General features: G+C 40.9%; 2 long non-coding RNA genes across 2 annotated transcripts; one reads left to right on the top strand and one right to left on the bottom strand.

The window, feature by feature from the left end:
- Window positions 1-223: 223 nt before the first annotated feature.
- LOC105358841 lies at window positions 224-6,372 on the bottom strand. Its single transcript, XR_002874472.1, has 2 exons — window positions 5,422-6,372; window positions 224-499 (listed from the first exon to the last, which is right to left on the bottom strand). It is a non-coding gene; the product is annotated as an uncharacterized LOC105358841 (long non-coding RNA).
- LOC110014646 lies at window positions 4,718-5,323 on the top strand. Its single transcript, XR_002874463.1, has 2 exons — window positions 4,718-5,000; window positions 5,225-5,323. It is a non-coding gene; the product is annotated as an uncharacterized LOC110014646 (long non-coding RNA).
- Window positions 6,373-15,925: the final 9,553 nt, after the last annotated feature.

The following is a 15,925-nucleotide window of genomic DNA, read 5'->3' as shown; positions in this document are numbered from 1 at the left end:
AGTGAGGTGTCAATTAACAGAAATTAATGTGAATTTCTGATAATAGAAACCTCAAATCCCTACCATGACAAAGGTGGATAAAGGTGGAAAGATTTCATGTAATCCATGGACACCAGTGAAGATCACAAATCATTGAAGAAAAAAGGTTCAGGGCACTGTCTAGTGGGTCTAGATGACCCAACTTCCAATGGTAAAGTGCCTAGGATAGCACAAGGGTTACACAAAAAGTTAAAAGAATTTATTGAAACCACCCCATCAATGAAAGTTTGTGAATATAGAACCGGTCTTCTCATTTAGTCCTTAAAGATCCAAAGAATCTGGTCTTCTGGAGTTTGTGCGACCGGCTGACCCACCATGGCTTCAGTCAGCTCCTCCAGCTGTAACTGTAGTCGTTCATGGAGATGTGAGAGAGGGCAGACTGGCCTAAGCTGGGGGGCTGCTGCAGCTGCTCCACCGAGGTGGGGGGCAGGCCGATGCCTGATAGATCCACTGTGGTGTCCTGCAAACAACACAAGCGCAACAGTCTCTGACCAGACAAAACTTGATAGTTAATCATGTTTAGCATTCTATCACAGTCAGCTGTTGAGTTTGAAGGCAAAACTTTATTGATTCAACGAACGGGGCTGTGCTGATTCATGAAGCCAGGACAGCGCACCCAACGGATCCCACTGGGCTTTCAGTGAAGCTGAGGTTAGGATTTCAGAGAAGAATCTCCAACCAAGGTCATGGTTAACATCAGCAAATGAACCATAGGCTGTATTTCTCAGATAAGTAGAGACCACTGACCTTTTTGGTCAAAACCGTTTACGAGAACTCTAGTGAGTGTGACAACACCCATAGAAACTGGTCTAGTATCAGTTCAAATGAAATTTTGCCAATTTAGTCACCATATTCAGTGATATGGACACGGTTATGCTGGAGCCAGATGTCGTCAGTAAGCAAGGATTAATCCAAATTGGTCTGAGTCCTCATTTCTATGGCAAGTAGGGATGTCCCAATCCAAATTTTTGTGCCCCCTTCCATTTTGAGTCATTTTATTTTATTTCTGCCAATATTGAGTCCCGATCCGATACTTTTGTAACACATTTGTAAAAACACCTAGTTAAACATGTCTATTATTTAGGAGTTTATCATTGCTGACAGTGACCCAGCCCCCATCCATGTTCATGTAGAGACGCCATGTGATGTAGGGCTTGGAATCACTGGGTACCTCACGATAAGATTTGCAATACATTGGTCATGATAACGATATCATCACGATATGGCGATAATGTGATAAACGATACAACTCGTCTCCAACAACTCACAATATTTCAAACTTTAAGAAAGAAAAACTTGAAATACTGCTTTTTGGAAAATATTTCCCCATTTATTTTTTATTTTTTGAACAAAATGATAATAAACGACTTGTGTCCTATTTGGTGTAATGAATAACAGACTCTTGTGTAACACTATTGAAATCAGTAATACTCTATCTTTGACAACAATGACAATTTTCATTTGGAAATATCTGTAAAATTTGGTTTAAACAATAGTGAACATGAACAGCAGTGTCATTAAATAGTACAAAATTTCTGTAAACAGGATAAAAATTGAATAAGTTAAGTTGATGCCAGGCACATTGGTATTAACTTTTGAAAAACAAAACCATATCCATCGCATTATTTCAAAAAATTGCTGTAAATCAGATATTAATTCTGTGAACAAAATATAGTGTCTTTGTTAAAAATAAATGACACAGTTTAGTGCAAATGTGGTGTAAACAAAAATAAAATTCAACTGCTTTCAAAATAAATTACCAGGGATAAAATACATTAACTTCAAGTGCATCTAAAAGTAAACAACTTTGTGAACAACACGTTTGGGGAACAGCTGCATGTGGTGTATGTTTATATGTTCACGTTTTTCTGGAGAACCAAAGGCTTTTTAACGTCAAGACGCCGCCCGTCGAGAAGAGGGGTCTAAGGGCAGGGATGCCTCTCTTTATACTGTTTCCATCTCAACCGTAGCTCTGGTCTGGGCGCACAGTGCAGGGATCATTGTTTCAGTATGTCTGAGAGGGAATGTCAAGGCGTGGCTCTAAAGCATTCAATAAAAACCGAAATCCCTCGTTCTCCACCTTGCACGCTGCAGGGACGGAGCCCAATTTGTTATTGTCGCTGCTCTCGCAGAAGATGGTGGTAGCTTCTCTTGGAAAAAGGTATCCACGCCGGGCTGTGTCGGCAGGCCAACAATAGCCAAGGCTTTCTCACACAACTCTGTTGATGCAGCTTCAATGCTGCCACCGCGTCTTTGAACTTGCTGCTCTCGCTATTTTCATTTTTTTCCCTCCGCCATTTTTGTTTGACTGTGTATTCTTCTTTGTCCGCCCGCGACAGCCAATGTTAATTTGTTTAAATTAAACTTAATAACTTTTTCTTTTAAAAGGCTGCTAGAAGTTGAAGCTGGGGTAACTATGGTGCACTGGGGTTCTGTCCTCTTTTCTTTTTTACTTCTACCCTTCCTCTCTTCTCTATTTTTGATCATTATTCATCATTTAGTTCTCCATGCCTCTGTTTGGTGCAGTGCGATTCATGTATTGTCCCTCTTTCCTTCTCCCCTCCTGGGGAGTGGGCGTGCTTCCAGACTCCAGTTGTTTCATCCGTGCTCCAGTTCCTGACCGTCTACCTCGCCTTTGCTCCTGCTCCTACACCTGGCTGTGGATCCTGCCTCTGGCTCATCTCTGGCTCGTCTCTGCTCTGTACCTGACCGAGTACCTCGCCTTTGCTCCTGCACCTGGCTGTGGTTCCTGTCTCCGGCTCGACTCGCACCTTTGACTGTCCCCACAACCACGGCTGGATGAAGCTCGTCTGCTGGACTTTTATATATGTAGTTGTAGATTTAGATAAGTTAATTCTTCTCTAAGAGTTCTGGTAAATCGCCTGTCCGTCCTGGGGGAGGATCCCTCCTTCATGTGGACACCCCTGAGGTTTCTTCGTTTTTTCCGGAATCCGTTTTTTTTGGGAGTTTTTCCTTACCGCGAAGGGGGGTCTAAGGGCAGGGATGCCAGTATAGCTTAGTCAGTTTGTTAGTTCATTTTAGTATTTTCCTATTGAACTCTTTGTATTTGTGATCCTTTTAAGTTCATGTTTTACTTCGAAGCCCATCGAGACGACTGTTGTTGTGATTTTGGGCTATACAAATAAAATTGAATTGAATTGAATTGAACAAGCGCCCCCACCGACCATCCGAAGAATTGTCTTACCAAAGGATGATTAATATAACATTTAAGAGGATCTTAAAACGTAAAAAAAAAGATCACTACTTGATGAAGACAGATCGAGAAACAGTCACGGGACTAAATATCGCGATTTATCACAATATCGATATTTTGGCAAACCCCTAATGTGATGTACTCAGGAGTTGCTGTGATTTGACCATTTCCAGCACTTTTGTAGGATGTAGATAACAAGACCATCGTGATCCTGCTGGGTCAGTGCCCTCAGAAAAGAGCCTTCATCTGAGTATCTGCAAACTAGACTGAGTGACTCCTCCCCCCTGGAATTCCAAACAGGTGGTTTGGTGCTGGTTCCAAGACGCTAAAATCTCATGTAAAAATAAACCACTACAATTCAGTAACCAATTTTGATCTGATACCTATTTTTGAACATATTCTTGTAATCCTCATTTGTTGCTTGGTAATTTTTCAGTGGTTGAAGTCATAAAGCAACCAATCAGAAGCATCCATAAAAGTAGGCGGAGCCTGCTGGCCCCCACTTCCAACGTTGAAAACATTTGATAGATTTGTGTTGTGGCCTTCCAACAAGCCCACTCCTGGTTGGTTGCCATAAAAATGATGACCCAGACTTACTCTAATCAATCACCGCTTACTGACATAGTCTGGTTCCAACATGGCGCCAATATTGTGAAAAAATAGCGACTGAATTTACTTTGATTTTTTGCAGCCAGAAGTAAACCATTTTCTATGGATGACATCACTCTTAAGCCTCATTTCCACTAAGCGGTTGAGTCCCATACAGTATGGTAAGGAGTGCTACGATACAGTCAAGTTCATTTTGGCAATCGTTTCCACTAAGCGGTATGTTTTCACGCTGCATGGGTGGTGTAGACCACTAGAGTGTAGCGCAAGGACTGGAAAAGCAACAACAATCCCTCTCCAGCTGGATGTTCCACCACAGACCAGGCCTTGCTTGTTTCTGCAGGCGTTTTCCACTTGGACTCATGACCAAACAAGTACACAGGAAACCGCAAAAACCTGAATGCTGACAAACGTTGGAAATGTTAGCCTAAATTAGCGCTATATTGGTCGTCATCACTTTCTGCCAATCAACAGGTGGCTACAGCGGCTCCACCCCAGCTGTTCCATTCCACTTTTCAATGGACCTACAAGCTATGGGCCCCCCCCCCAAGAGGTACGGTTTGGTGCTGTTTAATGGATCCATTTTACAATGGAAATGCTCAAAATACCGTACCGCGCTGCTCAGTGGAAAAGAGGTTTTACTCACTCCAGTTAACACATACAGTTAATGGGTTTCACCAGATCTTATCTACAATGCATTTTTCCTTCATGGATGTTGATCCATGAGACTCTGCATTCTCTGAATCTCAGTCCGATTGGTGTTTAACTGTTCTTTCTCTCGTGGACTTGTAACAGGGAGGGGCCCTGCCGATTATGAGACTGGTTTTAAGGAGTAGCAGAAATGTGAATAGGGAGGGACGCTGAGCTAGGAGGCTCTGAAGGAGCTACTCTGGAGAGAGGCTCATAAGGAGCCGCTCCAAAGGAGCAGGCTCGGAACAGGTTCTGAGAGGCGCTAAGCAGACGAGCTCACAAGCGAGGAAACGGCAGGGTGCTTCTTCCAACGACTGGTTGTACGGACGGCTGACCAGGAAGAGCCAGACTAAGCAGCAAACCCACAGGATTGCTGCAGGAAAAGCAGACACCGGACCGACAGCAGAGGAGTCCCCCTCAAATGAACGCTCACCAGGTGGAGCAGCTCTGGGTGAAGCGATTGTTTTACCACTGTTTTTTCGATAATCCAAGGAGATTTTTTTTATTTAGTCGCCAGTGCCGTATTTTTAATATTACTTGCTATTTATTATTTTATCCATTGCATGTTTTTAGTAGTTTTATTGAGCTTTGTGTTTTAACCTGCATGTTTTTTATTGGTTTTATTGGCCTGGTGTTTTAGTTTCTCTAAGTTCTCTCTGGGTTTCTTGTTTTTAGAGAGGCTCCTGGCTCCAACGAAAGGACAGAACCAAAAAGACTCCGCCAACATGCCTCCCCTTTTTTTTTTAAATAAACTCTTTTTGCTCCCCTCTTGAACTGGGTCCTGGGTGTCCTGTCTCCACACACACATCCAGATCTCTGTGTGGATACAGACTCCCTGGATTGTAGGTGGGGGTGACCTATAATGTTTTTACTTTATGTTCAAAGGCGTTTGCGTTCATCACCGCCGTTGGGGCGTGCGTGTACAGAGAGGCGGAGAAGTTCCCCTTCTGTGCAGAACGGAGGAGGCCGATGATGGCGTGAAGGGAGGAGGGCAGAACTGGTCCTGCAGCGTGAAAAAAACAAGAAACTGAAAACCAGAGCTGCCGATAAAACAACCATCATGAAGACAAAAGAGAGAGAAAAGACAAAAATGATGAGCAAATGGGGCAACAGTGTACCTGCAATTTCAAGGCTGCTGACGTTTTGAAATCCAGACTTGACCTGGTTCTTTACATTCACACTGCGGCTCTGGGGAAACAAGTCAAAAGATGGCGCTAAAGGCAAATATAAAATGATTCTGCTTTTCCCTCACCAAATCTAAGCAGTCTTGCTAAACTGTTACCATATTTTTAGGACTATAAATCATGTTTTTTTCAGAAAGAGACTTCATGGGTGTGACTTATACTCAGAAGCGATTTATATCTGATATTTTTATAATCAGAAGATGCAAAAACTGTTTTTTCCAATAACTTTTTCTATGACTCCTTTGTGTTCAGAGAAAGGAAGTAACTCTGGGTATGTGTGTATTGTATTGGTGGCCTCCCCAAATTATGCAGTTCTAGGTCCGCCCAAAAACCAAGGAGTCATTGCTTCTCACATGTTGCATGAAATATTCTAAAATGTTGCAACATTTTTTATTCAAATTTTCAGCTGGAGGCTGTGGGAGGGTGTACCAATCTTAAAGCAGGTATATTACCTTCATACACACGTCTGCAGACTTTTAGTTGTTTTCTACGTATGTTTCGATTGAAATGTTTATGTCAATTGGCTACTTTTGTTTGTTTCACTCAACGGTGGAGGAAACAAAATGATGTACCTTCACGTTCCCATAGAACATTAATAAACGGTTATAACAGACTGCACCATGTTTGCTTTTGTTGTGTGATGTACAATGTACAAAGTACTTTATCATCACTAGGTGAAGGAGACTGAGTGGAAAAGCCTTTAAGATCAACAAGAAAATGTGTTAAAACAGACACTGAAAATGAGGAGAAGTGGGTGGGGCATTCGAGATAAATGACAGTAAATGTTAGGTCTGCACTATAAATCCCAAATTTATCAATATCTCGATATCAAGCTGTGCAATAAGCATATTACAAAAGACTGCGAAAATTGCAGTCAATGGTAATATTAAATGTGCTAAAACAATCTGATGGCAGCTTGAAGTATTTAACGAATCAAATCAATCCTTTTATGCATTTGACCAATTGTATGGAGCTCTTTTATGGTAGATGTTCAACTCCTATGTAGACGAGGGTCATGTGAATTATAAGGGATAATGGCCTTCGAAGTGTGCATTATTGCTTTTTATTTTTTTAGAAGGCCATTAACCCGCTTATACCATGGTCCCTTACAAAAGCAATACATATTAACCAGGTTTTAGTCCTTAATTCTTGTTTTTTTCTTCCGATTTGGATCGCTTTTCTCACAAAAAGCGGACTATTTGTTACGTGGTGCGGCGCGATACGTAACAAAGTCTGTGTCGCGTCGCGCCGCACCACCGCTGCAATCAGGATTCAGCGATATATATATGCTGATCTTTCTGATGGGTTGAATAAAGCATCAGTTCAGAGAGAAAGTTCCTCTCTAACCGCTTGTTTTGGTCCAAATGATGAAGCAAAAGGTTGTTTTAAAGAAGCCGGCGCAGTGATACAAAACATTTAAGCTAGGTGACCGGAACTTCTTTTTTCACCGTGCAGTTATCAGGTTTTAATGCACACCCAGCAGCCAATCAGAATCGAGTATTCACCCAGACCATGGTATAATTCAAGTTATGTTGACTCTTATTTACATGAAACTGTTGCAGTGAAATGGAAATGATGTTTTTGCTTGTTTTGCTATTTCTTTATTTATATGGCTAAAAAATAAAATCTCTGAATTTTTCATTCCAAATTCGATTTTTTTACTTTAATCAATTTTTTCTCCCACCTTTTACTTTCTTTAACAAAAATTTCAAGGAAAAATTAATTAACAAAAATATTTTATCTTATTATTTATCCATTTAATCTTTGTTCTCTGCTTTTGCCGTTTTTACGCCGTCAAAGAAATGTTTGATTTTCTGTTTTTTGCTAAAAAAACGTCCCATAAGAGGAGGGGCTTCAAAACAAGGACAGATATGCTGGCATGACAAGCAGAAGAGCTCTGTGGCGGAGCTAGCAGGGGTTCTGGTCCTTGCCCTTGAGCACCAGCCTTCTCCAAAAGGCTGCCTGGAGCCCCCTGGGGACCCCTGCTCTGAGAGGTTCCTATGCTAAAAGCAAGTCTGACATAACAGAAGGACCAAGACCATGAAAACCCTTATAAACTATTAAAAGAATCTTAAAATCCGTCCTAAAGCTTACAGGGAGCCAGTGCAGAGATTTAAAGATTGGTGTGATGTGATCCCTCTTCCTGGTTCTCATTAAAAGGCGATAAAGGAGACATCCATGAACCTGGACAGGAGTGTACTTCATTTCCAGTTCAGCTTTTAAATAACAGATATCTTCTTTGAGGTCAGTGATGAGTCCAGTAGCTTTACTCAGACATTGTGAGTCCAGGGGCCTCATTTATAAAACTTTGCGTAGGATTTGCGTCAGAAGTGGCGTACGGATGAAACATAGGACGTACGTACGCACAGAAATATTCGGATTTATAAAACCGTGCGCACGCACATCCTACGCATCTTTCCCTTAATAAATCACAACCAATTCTAAATGCAACGCAGCTTTTGCGGCGTCATGACACGCCCATAGTTTCCCATAAATAGTCCGGGAAACGCCCACAAATGAATATTCATTGATTGCGAAACCATGGCAAACACATAGAGGAAATCAAAAAACGTAACTTCACTCAATGTGAAGTAGAAGTTATCGTTGGCGAGGTGGAAAAGAGGAGAAAAGTGTTGTTTGGAGGGCACAGTGTGGCCATTACTAATGCCAAAAAGGCACGTGAGCGGCAAACGGTGGCAGACGCCGTAAATGCTGTAGCTTCACAACCTCGGACAGTGGCCGAAATAAAAAAGAAATGGTCGGACATCAAAGTCGAGGCAGAAAAACGTCTAGCGCTCCATCGCCAGAGTGTGTCTGCCATGGGTGGGGGTGGGACACACCGGAGCTGACCTCTCTTGATGAGAGACTGGCGGCAATTATTAGGGAATCATTTGTTTCATTGTTTCATAATCATTGTTTTATCAAAAATAAAACAAACTAAAGGCATATGCATGAATACCATAATTCCATAGCTTATGAAGAAATGTTTTACTATGAAAACAACTTTCCCCAGTGGACATTTAATAAGTCTGTCTGTCTGTCTGTCTGTCTGTCTGTCTGTCTGTCTGTCCGATTCGCACGCATCTGGCGGCGCGTGCACACGCAGCGGCTCCTCTCTGCCCTACATTCAGTGTTTTTTGGCTTTTCTTTTGGCTTTATCTTTTTGGGTTTCAAGGATTTATTGTTTTTAAAAGAATGTATTTTTTAAGTCATTTATTTATTATTTTATATGCTGCTTGCACTGTGGGATGAGAGGAAAGCAATTTATTGTTTCACTCACCAGAAGGAGGGTCTAAGGGCAGAGATGCCCAGTTTAGTTTAGTCCATTTAGTTTAATTTAGTCATTATGTATTTAATTATATGACTTCATGTTCTTTATGATTTCATGTTTATTGTACAATTATGGGTATGAAGCACATTGAGATGACTATGGTTGTAATATTGGGCTATAAATAAAATTGAATATGATCATATTCATGGATATGGTTTACTGTAACAGACTTAAGAATAGAATGATATAAACCCTTTAAAAATGTTAAAACAATTGAGAACATTTCCCCATTTTTAATTTTTAAATCCCCAAATTTGGGTTTATTAACTTATTTTTTTTAATAGCGTCTTTCATTCAGGTAAAAACACAAAGTGCTTAGTGTAAAAGCAAATAAAACAGTCATAAAAAATGAATATGAATTAAAACTGAAAACACAGAACAATGACACACAACTGGGACACCTCCCTCACCAGATTCCTCCCTCCCCCAATAGAACCCTGAACAGAAATGAAGAACTGCATCTTAAAGTAACCATCTGGCTCGGTTCTGCAGTGCAGAAACGATATAAAGGGGATCCATTAATTCTAAGGCCCCCCTGAGGTTCTCCATCAGGCCGTTTCACAGACGAGGACTGTAATGGTGTAACAAGGCCTCACCGTGTCTTTTGGTCCTAACCTTAGGAACAACTACAGACATCAGAGGACCTCAGGTTCTTATCTTAAAAGCAGATCAGTTAAATAAGAAGGTCCAGGACAATAAAAACATTTATTCACTCGTCATGGGGCTGCTGGAACCTATCCACATACAGGGAAAGGCAGGGGACACCCTGGACAAGTTGCCAGTCTATCACTGGGCCACAATCGAAAAAAACATTAATTAGGAGAACTTTAAAAATCAATCCTAAAACTCACAGCGATTTTAAAACTAGTGTAATGTGTTCCCGCCCCCTGGTTCTTGTCAGAACTTGTGCCGCAGAGTTGTATAATAGTTGTGGGTTTGAAGGAGACTTATGGGGTAAACCACAGAGCGGGGCATTACAATTATCTAAACCACTGAAAATAAAAGCAAGCATCAGCACCTCTGTGCTGACAGAGAGGAATGGGCAGACTCTGGCAGTCTTTTTAAGATGATAAAATTCTAAAACATTTTTAATGTGTGAAATAAAATTCAGATCAGATTCAAAAAGTAGGTTTCTCACACATGGAGAAAGTTTGAAGTTCCCGGGTTTGTGTAAATTCATCTGTCTCTCTGGACTTTTGAAAATCTAAACTGATAGTCCTGTTGGTCCAGAAGTCTACCGCCCTCTTCGTCACAAAGAGAGCTCCTTCTCACCACGACCCATTTAATGAATGCATCATGGTAAACACACAAAGTTTACAAATGTGTTGAGGTGGGCGTGATTTTCAAAAAACTAAATCCAACCAATGATCTGAGGCCTCATTTATAAAGGTTGCGTACGCACAAAAGAAGGCGTACGCCACTCTCTACACAGTAGTTGATATTTATAAAAAGCAAACTTGACGGGAAAATGTGCGGTCCTTCAAGCTCTGACCCAGGCGTACGCACAAAAACGGGTGAAATGAGAAACGGCGACACCGTCGGCAGATGGAAGAAACACGTGAAAGTGAAAATGACAATCCTGCCTCTCATAAATAATACAGTTAACAGAACGAAATAATGTACAAAACTGATATTCTCGTCAATGTGTCCGTCTGGCGGAGCAGATATAGTCAAAGTCAGCTTTATTGTCAAATATGCTGCATCCGTAAGACATACAGCACAGATGAAATGAATAAAAAGTACATTTTTCTTTACTCCTTCAAGCCTGCAGACTGTAAAGGTTTCCAGTGTTTGATAATGTGCCTTAAAAAGATTTTCTTTTGTTTATTTCTTTGCCGTTTGTCACTTAAAATCATCTCGTTGGTCTTTTGTAAAAATCTGGGGTCATAATAACAAACTGTCTCCATGGTTACGGTTGGAGTATGTAGCACTGCTGACTCATTGTAGCTGAACGATGTTAGAAATTATGTAAATTTATGATCTTTTCTATTTAGATTTCATTTTTGTTTATCACACAAGATCATCAGTATCTTAATGAGTTTGGCTCACAAAGCTAGTTGTGTAGTCTGAGTTTCTCCCAGAAGTCACACCCCCTAACTCCATCAACACTAAATAAAGGTCCTAACAGATAGTCTTTATGGACCCATCATGTAAGTGTCAGGAGAAAAGATGGACACTCCCAAATAAAATTATCTACTAACAAGAGATGACCCAAAAAAAAGTAGAACAGTTGAAATGAACTGATATCTAAAACTGAATAGAGATTTAGATACTGACTGACAGACGTTCCACACAATAAGAGTCTGATGGATTTGATTCAACTGCTCTGCAGAATAAGCTTAGTTACAAACACGATTACAAAGCCACTGACCAGGAAAAAAGATTATGAAGAACAGTTTCACAGTTTCTTTAACACACAAGAACTGATATTGATCATGAATCTTTTGTAATTAACTCTGACGTTAATAATCCTGCAACATGAACAGTTCGCTGCTTTCATTTAACCGTGTCTTCTTCTGAAGGAACTGGAACGGACATCAAATTCAAGGATCTGAACACAGAACCTCTGAAGAAGCCATTCATGAATTTGGTGAGGACCTTTAAACCAGCGAGAGTTTTGTTCTGGTTCGGCTGTGACAGAGCTACCTGAAGCCTCCTCAGGTTCTCCTGATGGAACCGTCTCCACCTCTGAGCCGTCTTAACAACTGATACCTCCAGACTGCAGAGTCCTACAAGACGGAATATTTGATGTTCTGGAACAACCTAAGGAAGCAATAATGGAGAGTTTTGCTTTGAACTAAAGTTATTTAGTATTTATAATTTATAACTCTTTTCTCCTCAAAATTGCCACAAGCCGCACACTCCCAATTTAATGAGGATCAACCACTCTTTGCATACACAAGTCACACATGTATACAAGTCACATGTTGTGACTTTCCTATCAGCACATCACTGAGCCCATAATAGCCTCATAGAGGGAGGAGTACATAGTCCATGAGCTTATTTAATTAAACATGCCCAAAACACCCCAAACAGCCAAAACAGCATGGACCTCACTTCAGCTCACAGGTCTCTCAGTTAAGGTGTCAAACTTCACACACTCAGATTCCCCACTTCCCATTAGTCTTAGGGATTTAAGGCAGGGCTAACCCCCGGTTCGCCACACTGTGTTGCAGATTGAGGATGTATATGTGCTGAAACCGCGTGCGTGTTTAAGAAGGAGCATGGAGCTGCAGTGGAACGTGAGAGCAGCTCTCCCCTCCTTCCGCCTGTATCACGGCAGCAATGTGGAAATAACAGGGCTGGATGAAAAACCATATCAGTGAAAAAGAGAGCAGCAGTGACTTATAAGCGCACGCCCGGCACGCGCCTTTGCGCGCGTCGGCGCAGCGCGTGTGCCAGAAGTTTCCTTCCACAACAGTGAAGGAGACTTCTGGCACGCAGCAGAACGGGTTATCCAAACCCGTTGGTGATGGTGGATTTTTTTCACACTGATTTTATCGATTGTTTTTAAACTGGAAGCTGCGTCAAATTGTAGTGGCGGTCACGTGCACGTTGGGTCTAATGGCACCAAAGGATTCTGGGATGCGGCTGAGCATGGGTGTTTCTTTTATTGCATCATCACTTAAGTGTCTAACAACTGAAGTCAGGTCCATGCTGTTTGGCTGCTTGAGTGTGTCAAAGCAATCGCACTAGTTGCTGGACATACAATTCTGCCGGCAGCCTCCCATCTGAGGCAGCCAGAGCACTCCTGGTGACTGTTAAATAAATGCATAATTTAGCTGCATTGTTGAATAAGCTGCAAGATCAAAACTTGGTGACAACAGTTGCTGCTTATAGTCCGGAAAAGACGGCAGGCAGGATGACACCCCTGGGTTACAGCGTTAAGGAAGGTATTCACATGCAAACAATGTTAATTATTTTTTCACTTTTTTTCATCTTTCACTGTTCAGTCTACAAGAAAGTGTGTAGTTACATATTGTCTGAAGTACCTAAATAAAGAAAAATGGTGCCCCTGCCCTTCTATAATCATGTACACGCCCTGCTCTCTGCTGTATGTGAAGCAAACAAGTTAGAGGAGGATCCATGAACAAATTTGGGCTTTGCCTTAGTTTGAAAACGTTTTTTCAGTGTAGAACAGCTGCTTGCTTTGAGAAAAGGACGACACACCACATCCATGTGCCAACCTTCCTAGAATCCCACCATGAAGCAGCATGCAGCAGGTATTGATCAGAAGCTGACTGGAGCATCTTTCCTCCATTTAACACGACCCGTTTTTTACTGGTCACAAAAAGTTTGTTTTTTCTAACTGAATTTCTTTCAGTTGAAAACTCATCAGATGACTTTCTCTAAAGAGGGGAGGAGAACCTGCTCCACCCCCCCAAACAGCTCCAGACACAGAACCGGTACTTTCATGGAGTAGAGCTTCTACTGGACCATCTGCTGCTTTCTGCAGCTCACTCTTGTATCAAGATAAATGATTCACTTCATTTCAAATGGAAGAGTTTTCATGATGTGGGAGTGAAGAGCTCACTGAATGTTCATGAAGGTTTTGTCCACATTGAGACCTGCCATGCATGGAAAACAAATTTATCTCCAAAGTCAGCTGTGTTCTCTACTTGATGAAAATGAAGCAAAAGATCCATGTTACACTGTTTGATTTGGAATGTCTCCAAAACAACAGAAGTCTGTCCTGACAGCATATCTGTGCAGGTATGGAAGAGTTTAGAGGAGGTGGCTGTAGAGTTCCTGACTGTCTGACATTGAGAGGATGTCTGAGGAATGGAGAAGTGTTGTGGTTTCATTATATAGAACAAGGGAGATGTGCAGAATAACTAGAATAAAACTGATGAGTCACATGATGAAGATATGGGAAAAAGAACTGGAAGGTCGATTGAGGTCAGAGAGAACATTTGTGAAAAACAGTTTGGTTTCATTTGGTTTGAGGATGGAGTTGTGGTTTGTATTATGATGTTTGAAGTGACAGATTATGTTTGCAGATGACATTAAAATCTATATTGATAGCAGTGAGCATTTGGAATAACATCTTGAGAGGTGGAGGTTTGGTATGGAAAGGAGAGGAATGAAGATCAGCTGCAGGAAGACAGAGAATCTGTGTGTAAATGAGAGCAACTTCAGAGGAACAGTGAGGTAACATGGAGCAGAAGTGAGGCTGGTGAAGGACTTTTAGTTCTTAAGGCCAACAATCCAGAACAACAGAATGTAGGAAACGTAGAAAGGCGGCCGTGTTGTTGATTTAGAGACTCTGATGCAGAGACAGGAAGCAGAACTGGAGGCAGCAGAGATGAAGATGTTGAGGTTCTCTGTGGGAGAGACTAGGATGGATCAGGAATGAATCCATCAGAGGGACAGATCATGGTAGATGTTGTGGAGATAAATGCAGAGAAGCAGATAGAGATGTTTGGACACTTTGAGAGGAGGAACAGTGATGATGTTGGTTTAACGAAGCTGAGGATGGAACTAACCAGAAGACCAAAGAGGAGCTTCATGCGTTCCACCAATGAGAAAGCTACAGAAAACCTGGACCAGTGTTTGGTTTGGCTACAACAGTGTTGATGAATTCATGAACTGTGAACGAAATCCTGAAAGAACCACAGATCACAAAATCATTTGAAGTTGCTGAGATATTATTTGACTTAAAAGTTGTTTTATAATTCTGAATATTTTACATAAAATCTCAAATAAAACATTTCAGTAAATGGAAACGTCTTTCAGAAATCATCTGTTTGATGAGAACTTTTAAACTATTCGATCATTTAGACACATTCCTCCCAGAGGAAGAATCCAGGATGTATTTGGTAGAGATGCCTCAGCTGGCTCCGCCCACTGAGGAGAAGAAGCTCCTACTGGATGACTGAGCTCCTCAGCTCATCCAACGGAGCATCCAACCACTCTGTGTAGGAACCTCCTTCCAGCCTGAATCCAGGATCTCCTTTCAGTCGTGACTCAGAGGTGATCGTCCATGAAGATGGGAGCAAAGATGCAAAACGTAGAATAAATCCCTGAAGCTTTGATCAGAGTTTTCTAGAATAGTAAAATAGATTAAAGGTGAACCTGTTTCTGTTATAAACCTAAAACCAAACAGCTTTATTTCCATAAAAATGTCTTTAGTCGCTTCTGCAGACCTGAAGACGACAGCAGAGATGAAGATCCTCTGAAGTCATAAAATGTCTCAAATGTTTTCTGCAGGACAGGAAGACAAATGATTTATACTTTTGTATAAAATCCAAAGACAAAGAAAAAATGTACCTTAAAGTCTGGACTTTTCATTCATTCACTGACATTTCTTAAGAATCTTTTAACTCTACATTGAATGTTCTGTACTTCATGAATGTTTGTTTTTTAAGTTTTGTCGTCAAAATCTGAACTTAAAAACGATTTTTCTTAAAGTTTCTGCATTTACAGAAATGTTCAAATAAAGTGTAATATACGACGTGAACAGAGTCAGTTTTCTGTTGACCGTCTGTTTATTTAGCTGTCTCTTACCGCACCACAACAGTACAACACAAATCTCACAGCGACACCTGTAGACACAAAGTGTATAACAACTCCAATACACTACATAAAGGTTTGTAGAATTTAACAGATTATTTCATCAGTGGTAACATTTTAAAAGGAATGAAACCCAACACTTCAGTTCATTTTTTCTTTAGCCATTTTCAAATCAAAACAATAACATTTACACATTGCTCCACTAGAGGGCGCACTGCTCTAAATTACAAACACTATCATGAATTTATGCTGTCACATTTTTAAGATTTTAAGTAATTTTTTTTATCCAAGTCATTTATGTGCTACAAAATAATATTGAAAACTGTAAAAATTCTTTGAAAATCCCAA

Source organism: Oryzias latipes, chromosome 2 (assembly GCF_002234675.1).
Source record: "Oryzias latipes chromosome 2, ASM223467v1".
Taxonomy (NCBI): domain Eukaryota; kingdom Metazoa; phylum Chordata; class Actinopteri; order Beloniformes; family Adrianichthyidae; genus Oryzias; species Oryzias latipes.
This window is presented reverse-complemented; position numbering and strand designations above follow the sequence as displayed.